General features: G+C 39.0%; 1 pseudogene; it reads right to left on the reverse strand.

The window, feature by feature from the left end:
* Window positions 1-2,661: 2,661 nt before the first annotated feature.
* Window positions 2,662-3,616, reverse strand: LOC125119110 (olfactory receptor 5A2-like; annotated as a pseudogene).
* Window positions 3,617-10,689: the final 7,073 nt, after the last annotated feature.

The raw sequence follows: 10,689 nt of genomic DNA on the forward strand, positions 1-10,689 counted from the left end.
TCACTGAGCCACCATGGGAACTCCTGGCATGAGGAGAATTTAAGATAAACTACTAAAGGTAAGATGAAGGATAGGAGTTCAGTGAACTGAAGTACATATGAGGAAAGATGGAGGAAAATGGGAAGAAGGAAAAAGGAAAGTGTTCAAGGAGCTGACAGAGTTGGCACTGTAGCAACATTTTCCACTTGTGGGGATATCTATGAACTTGAGTTATTTCTATTTCCCTAAGGACTGCTTCCTGCACACAAAAGAAGTAGCAAAGGTGAGATGTTGTAGACTTACACTTTTACTGAGACTATTTTGTCCCAATTGAGTAGATATTATAAATCTATTTACCTTGTCTGTTTTTAGCACATTAACCTGGATTTCTCCTGATTTAGACAAAGTTGACTGAAAGTATCAATGAATTGGATAATATTATGAGCTAACATTTATTGTTACCCCATGCATAGGGCACTAGGCTAAGCCTTTTCATGCATAGTCTCAATTGTTGCACCATTTCTATGAGGTAGATACAATTATTATTCTCATTTTACATGTGAGAAAAATGGAGCTTGTAAATAACTGGCATAAGGCCACTTACAAAATGGCAAAGATGAGGTTAATAATTGCAGATCTAATCACTTAAAAACACTTTAAAAATATTCTTAACTAGTCTTTGCTGGAGTCTCCACAGACTCACTTTCCAAAGCAGCAAAGCCATTACAAAGATCACATTTCTACCAAACTAAGGAAATATCTCCTATTATTTGGCTCAGATAGTGATAAATCATTACAGTATAATAATAGTAATATCACCCCTGAGCATTTGCTATACACCAGGCACTATTATTAGAGTTCACATATGCTGACATTTAATTATTTACAATAAGCCTATAGGGTAATTACTATTATTATCTCTGTTTTACAGAAGAGAAACTAAGGCACACAGGGCCCAAGTATCTTGCTCAAGGACACATAGGTAGGTACTTACTCATTTATGACCTATCCAAAATAAGCCACAGGTGAAAATTTATTCCAGTTCTTTACTGCCAGTTCAAGGACATAAAATAAGTTTTGAGAAAATATGGAGGAGAAAAATCACTCTCTTCAATTCTTTGGCTAAATTCTCTTCTAGAGCATATCAAAAAATTGGTAAGAAAAAAAGAGAAGGAAGGAAGGAAGGCAGGAAGGCAGGAAGGAAGGAAGGCAGGAAAGGAAGGAAGGAAGGAAGGAAGGAAGGAAGGAAAGAAAAAGAAGAAAGAAAGAAAGAAAGAAAGAAAGAAAGAAAGAAAGAAAGAAAGAAAGAAAGAAAGAAAGAAAGAAAGAAAGAAAGAAAGAAAGAAAGAAAAAATTTCACCCCAGATGAAGGTAAGCACCTCTTCCAAAGATTCCTAAGAATCTTGGAGTGTTGATTAGAAAACTGTTACTTTGGACTTAAAAGACAATTCCTTGGTTTTGTTCAAATCACCTCTGTGACTATGTTTTGTATGATTGATTGAACTAGCCATAAATTGTCCCATTTGTTCAGTCATTAAGATCCTATTGGAAGTTTTTAATCTCTCTCCTGCCTTAAACATCTGAAGAGTCAGTACTATATCCCCATCAATCATGGTGGTGTGCAACAGCCACAATTCTCAAATAAGGCAGGGTGTCTGCCTTGAGGTGCTCATGTGTTCTAACTTGTTTAACCTCATAAGAAGGAAAGGCAACCCCACCTCAGATTATAATGCTGTATATTCCTAACCTACCCTAAGAATCTCCACTCTGTCACTTATGTGTGGAATCTAATATATGGCACAAATTAACCTCTCTACAAAAAGGAAACAAACTCATGGACATGGAGAACAGATTTGTATTTGTCAAGGGGGAAGGGGGAGAGAGTGGGATGGACTGGGAGTTTGGAGTTGGTTAACGCAAACTATTGCATTTGGAATGGATAAGCAATGAGAGCTTGCTGTATAGCACAGGGAACTATATCCAATCATGTGATGGAACATGATGGAAGATAATATGAGAAAAAGAATGTGTATATATAGTTATAATTAGGTCACTTTTCTGTACATCAGAAATTGACAGGACATTGTAACTCCACTATGATTAAAATGTTTTAAATAATAAAAAATTAAAAAAATTTAATTCTCTACCCTGAATGCTGGACTAACATTTTTCCAATATTTTGCTTCTAGAGACACAAAGTCTTTTTTTTTCCTTTTTTCATTTTAGATTTACACACATCCATTCTTTTTCAGATTCTTTTCCCACACGGACCATCACAGAATATTGGATAGAGTTCCCTGTGCTGCACAGCAGGTCCTTGTTGGCCAATCTTTCCATATACCTCAGTATGCATATGCTAATCCCAAACCCCCAGCCCATCCTCCCCACCAGACACAAACTCTTACTGTGATGTTCCAGGTGGTCAGTCTTTGCCATGGTGAAGTTTTCTGTTCAACTGAACATTTATAATCTCAAATATACACAGTGCTATTCATTCTAGAAACTAATAATGGCCAAATTGTTTTCTAATAACCAACAGAAAATGGTTAGAGGAATATTGAAAGAGGAAAGAAAAAAATGCTGATCTGCACAAATCATCATGCAAATAAACTAGTCCAAACATACATGAAAGTCTGAACAAGTGACCCAATGGACAGCTTTATTGTAAACATTATGTCAGGGTCAGAAAAATCAATGCCCAAGAGAAAGTACATAACCCCTTTCCATGACTGTCCTCATGGCATTTTTTATCGCCTTATTTCTAAGACTGTAAATGATGGGATTCAACATAGGGATCACCAGAGCATAGAATACAGACACCTCCTTGTTTCAGTCCAGGGAGTAGCTGGAACTAGGTCGCATGTACATGAAGAGACAAGAATCGTAGAAGAGAGTTATAGCTGTCAGATGGCAGGCACAGGTACTGAAGCCTTTGCTCCTACATTTGGCTGAGCTGATATTCAGGACAGTAGCAACAATGTAGCCATAAGAGAGGAGGATCACAAAGGCAGATACCACTCCAACAAGAACAGCTACAAGGAAGTTCACCACCTGAGTGATGAAGGTATCTGAGCAGGGCAGAACTAGGATGGGACAAAGGTCACAGAAGAAGTGGTTGATCTTATTGGGCCCACAGAAATCATGCTGATAGATTAAGTATGTTTCAAAGAATGTAGGAATCTGCCCACATAGGCCCCAGCCACCATCTTTAAACAAAGCATAATGGATACGAGGGCTGTGTAGAGCAATGGGTTGCAAGCTGCAGCATGCCAGTCATATGCCATGGCCTCCAAAAGAAAGCCCTCAGCCCAGCTCCACGGAAGAAAAAGTACTGCATGGCACAGTCAACAAAGGAAATGGTTTTCTGCTCTGTGATGATGTCAGAGAGCATTGGGGGGGGGCTGTGGAGGACACATAGCCAATATCTAAGAAGGACAAGCTACTGAGAAAAGAAGTACATGAGCGTGTGTAGGTGGGAGTCCATCCTGATGAGGGCAATGAGGCTCAGGCTCCAGGCTAGGGTCCGGAGGTAAATCCCCAGAAATAACACAAAAAGGAAAACCTTCATTTGTGGATGATCTGAAAATCCCAGGAGGATGAATTTTGTCACAATTGTGTCATTACTTCCTCCAGCCATAGACCTGCTTCCTGCATAAAGGAAAGAAGAATCTTGTGATCAGAGTTTGTTATTCTATGAGTGCTTATTTCCTAGAAGGTCATACAGTTAACACCAAGTTTAGCCACCTGCTAGGCAGTCTACTCAAAGGAATTCAGCCTCTGATAATCTCTTGACACTATTTAAAATCTGCACACTGCATAACTTGTTCCCTAGAAGAGAATCAGTCTCATAAAGAAGAGGTTGGGAGTCAGTAATCTGAATTTTCCCCACAGCTCCATTCCTAACTCCCCAGAGGACTGTAAAAAAGTCCCTTCATCTCTTTGGATCCTCATTTTCTCAATTGAAAAATGGGAAAGTTGAATCAGATGAGTCTCAATGTTCCTTTGGACTTTGGGTTTCTTATAGCTTTTTAGATCTCTTAACTTCAAAATACAAATGCAGAGTTCCCATTGTGGCACAGGGGAAATGAATCTGATTAGTATCCATGAGGATGCAGGTTCAATCCCTGGCCTCACTCAGGGGGTCAGGGATCTGGCATTACCATGAGCTGTGGTATAGTTCACAGATGTGCCTTGGATCTGACATTGCTGTTGCTGTGGCATAAGCTTGCAGCTACAGGTCCAATTTGACCCCTGGCTGGGAACTTTCATATGCCACAGGTGCAGCCATAAAAAGGAAAAAAACAGAAACAAAAAAAAAATTAAAAACCCAAATTTACAATAAATTTAGGAATTTCTTCCTATATTTTATATACTTTAGTGTAAGAATCAAAAAAGAAACTAAATACAACAGGCTATAATATTTTACATATTCCATTTTGAGGAAGAAAATTCAATCCATAATAAAAACAACCCATTATTTTAGGTAGTAAAACTAGAGGGAAAAAAATATATATGCAGTATGTATACATATATATTATATACCTGCACATGCATTCTTAGAATTTTTCTAATTATATAATGTTTTATAAAAGTCACTGTATAAAATGCATAAGAAGATTAAAACTGGGACTAACCATGTTCATTGCAGCATTATTCACAATAGTAAAGATATGGAAATAACCTAAATGTCCACTGAAGGATGAATGGATAAAGAAAACTTGAAATGAATAGATAGATAAATAGAAGGATAGATAGATAGTAGATAGATGATAGATAGATAGATAGATAGATAGATAGATAGATAGATAGATAGATAATAGATAGATACTGGAATATTATTCAGCCATAAAACAAAAAAAAATCTTGTCATTTGCAAGAATATGGATGAACATGGAGGGCTATGCAAAGTAAAATAAGCCAGACACAGAAGAATAAATTATGCATGATCTCACCGATACATGGAATCTAAAAAGTCAAACTTTAAAAAGTAGAGAGTATCTTACTCCCTGGTGTTTTCGTAACATGTTGTTTAGTCTCCATGTAGTAGGTTTTTCTCACTTCTTTTCCAGTGATTGATTTCTAGTTTCATGCCATTGTGGTCAGAGAAGATACTTGAAATAATTTCTATACTCTTAAATTTATTGAGGTTAGCATTGCTTTAGAGTAGGAAAATATATATATATATAAATAAATGATTATTTTTAAAAAGTAGAGAGTAAAATGGTGGTTGCCAGGGTTTGGGATGGGGTGGAGCAAATGGGGAAATATTGGTCAAAAAGTACAAAGCTTCAGCTACTCTGGTAGAACAAGTTCTGGAGAATCCAATGACAACCTTGGTGACAAGAGTTAACATTACTGTATACTTGAAAGTTGTCTAACAAGATAGATTTTTTTTTTCTATTTCTAGGACCACATCCACAGCATATGGAGATTCCCAGGCTGGAAGTCTAATCAGAGCTGTAGCCGCCAACCTACACCACAGCCACAGCAACGCAGGATGTGAACTGCATCTGCAACCTACACCACAACTCACGGCCACGCCAGATCCTTAACCCACTGAGTGAGGCTAGGGATCAAGCCTGCCACCTCACGGTTCCTGGTTGGATTCATTAGCCACTGAGCCATGACAGGAATTCCGAAGATAGATCTTAAATTAAAACTTCACACACACACACACACACACACACACACACACACACACACACACACACAGGTAACTAGGTAGAAAGGATAGATAAGTTATTTAACTTGATCATATGATCTTTTCACAATGTATGCATATATGTATATAAACATCCAGTTGTACAGCTTAAAGACATGCAATTTCTAAGTGTTTAAATATATCTCTATAAAGTTGTTAAAATAAATACATTATTTGTAGCTTTGCATTTTCTAAAAATTTTAAATCTCCCCACATTCGCTGATAGAGCAGGCAAAAACCAAGAAGAAACCAAGACAACTCTTCACTATAACATCAATCTATTAATCCTACCAAAAAGGAAATTAGATGAGTTTGGTGTTTCTTACCTTAATGAAATCTTCCCTATCAGAATGTAATCTACTCAAAAGTAGTCAGGGAGTTTTATCTGTTCTGTTTATTTAACTATCCTGAATCTCCAAAACGGTGTCTGGCAGGCACACTAAATATTTGTTTAACAAATTTTCCACTGCTTATTCACAGAACTTAGCAGATTATTTGGCTTATAATGAGTCCGCAGTTGGTAATAATATAATATGTGATATATAATATATGCACAAACATTTATTTGGGGCTGATCAAGTACCAGACAGTGTTCTAAGAACTTGATTTACACTAATTCATTTAATCATCCCTGGAGTGACTCTGCCCTTTCACAGATAAAAATATGAGGAAGGCTGTATTTGCATAATGGTCATTTTTGGATGAATAAACTACTGAATGATTTCAGGCAGACTTGTCCTGCATATGTTGCTGCAGGCAAGAATCATGGGTTGCTTTCTCCAATCACATCTTTCACAAATCTTAGTACATTTGCATTTCCCTGCTCTATGTCTATATCATCTGCTCTATGTCTATATCATCTGCTCTATGTCTATTTCATCTGCTCTATGTCTGGTTTCTGGTTCAGCCAATTTTATCACTTTGGATCATGCAAATAGTAATAACTCTTTCTGTAATTGCTATTCCTTTATTATCAGTCTTTGAATGCCTTTGAGAGTTCATTATTTTAATGGGACAGGGGTAATCATATGCTCCCTCCGTGTGGCTTCTTTGTCACTCACTCCTGGGTCCAAAGCAAAGCCCAGAGATCATTAGAGCTCAACATTTATGAGTGCTAACTGCTCTCTGGGGTGAGGTGGAACAGAGCCAACCACCCTTCACCAGAGTCTTATTCTCATTTCTCTGCCTTATCTGCCTTGAGCTTCCCCTGATCTAAGTCCAGGAAGGCTGCCTCTTGTATTGGTGGGGTGCCTTCCACTTTAAGACCCTTCATTGCAGTAAACTACACAAAACTGATCAAAGTTTGTACTAAAATATAGTTGATAGCAAACAGGTTTGTAGTTGCCAAGGGGGAGGGAGGAGAGAGTGGGATGGACTGGGAATTTGGGCTTAGTAGGTGCAAACCAGTACATTTATAATACACAAGCAATGAGATTCTACTGTATATAGCACAGGGAACTATATAAAATCTCCTTGGATAAACCATGATGGAAAATAATATTTAAAAGAATGTACATACATGTATGACTGAGTCATTTTGCTGTACAGCAGAAATTGGCACAACACAGAAAATCAACCATAGTGTTTAAAAAATGTCCAACTGAGGGAGTTCAGTTTGAATTCTGGATCTCCCATTTTATTCATATAGACATGAAACAAGTTTTTTCATCTCTTAAGTATCAATTTCCTCACTTGTAAAACTGGAATAATAATAATATCTACCTCTAATGTTTGGATGTGATCCTGAAATGAGATGTGACTAAAAATGTCTTAGCATAGAGCCTAATGAAAGAAATCACTCAATGGATGGTAACTAATATCATCATGAACTCTGCCTCTAGGGTCATGGCCAAGAGCTCTTTTCCTTCTATCTGACTTTTAACTCTCACTCATTTTCATCGTGATAAAAACAGCACCTTGATGCTTTAACATGTTGGGTGCTACTCTCAGAATTGCCACGACGTGGATGTATCACTGGGGGTGAATCAGTTTACCCTTCCCAGCCCTGGGCCTGAATGAATTGGCTCACTCTCCCTCAACTCTGAAAGTATGAAATTTTTAAACATTGATTTCTTGTTTTTTGAAACTTTTTCTTCAGGAACAAAGCTTACAAAAGAGGAATTCATCTGTTTTGTGGAGATTAAGTTAGCAATCTTCAGTCTGAAAATAAAAATTAATTGCCAGAAGGAATTCAACAGTTAACGTGGTTCAGTGGTAACCAACCAACTAGTATCCATGAGGATCTGGCACTAGTGGGGCTGTGGCCTAGGCCAGCAGCAGCAGCTCCAGTTCAACCCCTAGCCTGGGAGCTTCCATATGCTGCAGTTTCAGCCCTAAAAAGAGAAAAAACATAACCAAAGGGAAATATTAATTTTTAAAAGCACTGATTGGAGGGCATAAGTAAAAGAGGGAGGTGCAGTATTATTTCTAAGGAATCACATTTTCATTTACTCTGGATGGCAACAATATTTTTTAAAGCTGGGGCCATAAGAGTCACTTTTATCAGAAGCTCATGCCAGCCTAGGGATTTTGGAAATTGCACTGTTGTTCTTTATGTCCTGCAGCATGGAAAAGGGCAGGAGCTGACTGCTAACCTTAGTTCCCCATACCATGAGATCAAGAAATCATTTCCAGAATTCCCATCATGGCTGAGCAGAAACAAATCTGACTAGCATTCATGAGGACACAGGTTCGATCCCTGGCCTCACTCAGTGGGTTAAGGATCCAGCATTGCTGTGAGCTGTGGTTGTAGGTCTCAGAAGTGGCTCAGATCCTGCAATGCTGTGACTTTGGCATAGGCCAGCAGCTACAGCTTCTATTCAACCCCTAGCCTGTGAACCTCCATACCGTGGTTTGAAAGTGATATGGAGTGTGTTCATGGGAGCAGAGGCTCAGTAAATCAGATTTACTGGAGTCATGGGGGGGCTGGTCTCACTCCCCTCCTGACTTACTGCTGATTTACCAGCCCACCTACTCTAGTGGGTAAGCCCTCAGCCACCACCCAGCATATGCCACGTTCCTACACTCTTGCCTTCCCCCAACCATGACATGTGAAGGGACCCTTTTTAATAAATGTTTGGGGTTTTTTTTGTCTTTTTAGGGCTGCATATGGAAGTTCCCAGGCTAGGGGTCAAATTGGAGCTATAGCTGCCAGCCTAGGCCACAGCCACAGCAACTCCACCTCTTTAACCCACTGAGCAAGGCCAGGGATCGAACCCATGTCCTCATGGATACTAGGCAGGTTTGTTACCACTGAGCCATGATGGGAACTCCCCCTTTTTAATAGATGAACAAGTGTCCTAAGCAACGTTATCCAAAGATTGTCCTTCCCATCCTCAGATCCTGTGATTAGGATCACTCAACAATACCATGATGTATTATTTTCAATGAGGTGCCTTTTTTACCCATCTAAATGCTGCCTTGTTTGGCCCCTAAAACAATAAAGTGTGTTAAAAGTTTGTATCTCTTGTTGTGGCATTTTTAAGGGGATCCAGGCTAGTAAAATTACATTGAATTCTGGATCTGACTTGGAAACCCTTTCATGTGGTCACTAGCCACCGTTGGAAAGAAGGTCTGAGTGTGTTTTCTTAAGAAGAGCCTGTACCCTCTTGACCATGATCTCATATGCAGGATTTTCTTAAGCATAGGACAAGGCAGCCTGGTCTAGTAGAGACAGCACCATGTTGGAGTCAGGAGATATACAGCAAATCCCAGCCAACCATTTAACTCTGCTCCTATTGCCTCATCTAAAAAGAAAGAGACTGAGGATGTCACCTTCTCAGATTCTTTGGAAATAAATAAAGTTTAGAAAAAGAAGCTTTTCCTTGGTGCTTGGCACACAACAGACCCTGGGTAAATGCTGGTCGAATCTGAATATACACAGAAAAATACCTACTTCCTGCCAGGCTGGATGATTCTTGAGCAGGCAGTTGTCCACAGCCTAGAAAGCCAGTGCTTCTAATGCCTAACCCAAATTTTTTAAAATTTAGTTTGTTGTAGAGTTAGTTCTAAGCCACATTTTTGGCCGCCTTTTCAGCCACCTCTTTTATATTCTTGGCTGCTTCCTTGTAAATCCACTTCTTTTTTTTAACTTTATTTTTTTTTACTTTATTTTCCCACTGTACAGCAAGGGGATCAAGTTATCCTTACATGTATATATAAATATATTTTTCCCCACCCTTTGTTCTGTTGCAACATGAGTATCTAGACAAAGTTCTCAATGCTACTCAGCAGGATCTCCTTGTAAATCTATTCTAAGTTGTGTCTGATACGCCCAAGCTCCCGATCCCTCCCACTCCCTCCCTATCCTATCCTGGCAGCCACAAGTCTGTTTTCCAAGTCCATGATTTTCTTTTCTGAGGAGATGTTCATTTGTGCTGGATATTAGATTCCAGTTATAAGTGATATCATATGGTATTTGTCTTTCTCTTTCTGGCTCATTTCACTCAGGATGAGATTCTCTAGCTCCATCCATGTTGCTGCAAATGGCATGATGTCATTCTTTTTTATGGCTGAGTAGTATTCCATTGTGTATATATACCACATCTTCTGAATCCAATCCTCTGTCGATGGACATTTGGGTGGTTTCCATCTCCTGGCTATTGTGAAGAGTGCTGCCATGAACATGCGGGTGCACGTGTCTCTTTTAAGTAGAGTTTTGTCCGGATAGATGCCCAAGAGTGGGATTGTGGGGTCATATGGAAGTTCTATGTATAGATTCTCAGGTATCTCCAAACTGTTCTCCATAGTGGCTGTACCAGTTGACATTCCCACCAAGAGTGCAGGAGGGTTCCCTTTTCTCCACAGCCCCTCCAGCACTTGTTATTTGTGGACTTATTAATGAGGGCCATTCTGACTGGTGTGAGGTGGTATCTCATGGTAGTTTTGATTTGCATTTCTCTTATAACCAGAGATGTTGAGCATTTTTTCATGTGTTTGTTGGCCATCTGTATATCTTCTTTGGAGAAATGTCTATTCAGGTCTTTTGCCCATTTTTCCATTGATTGATT

Source organism: Phacochoerus africanus, unplaced genomic scaffold (assembly GCF_016906955.1).
Source record: "Phacochoerus africanus isolate WHEZ1 unplaced genomic scaffold, ROS_Pafr_v1 Scaffold_14, whole genome shotgun sequence".
NCBI lineage: Eukaryota > Metazoa > Chordata > Mammalia > Artiodactyla > Suidae > Phacochoerus > Phacochoerus africanus.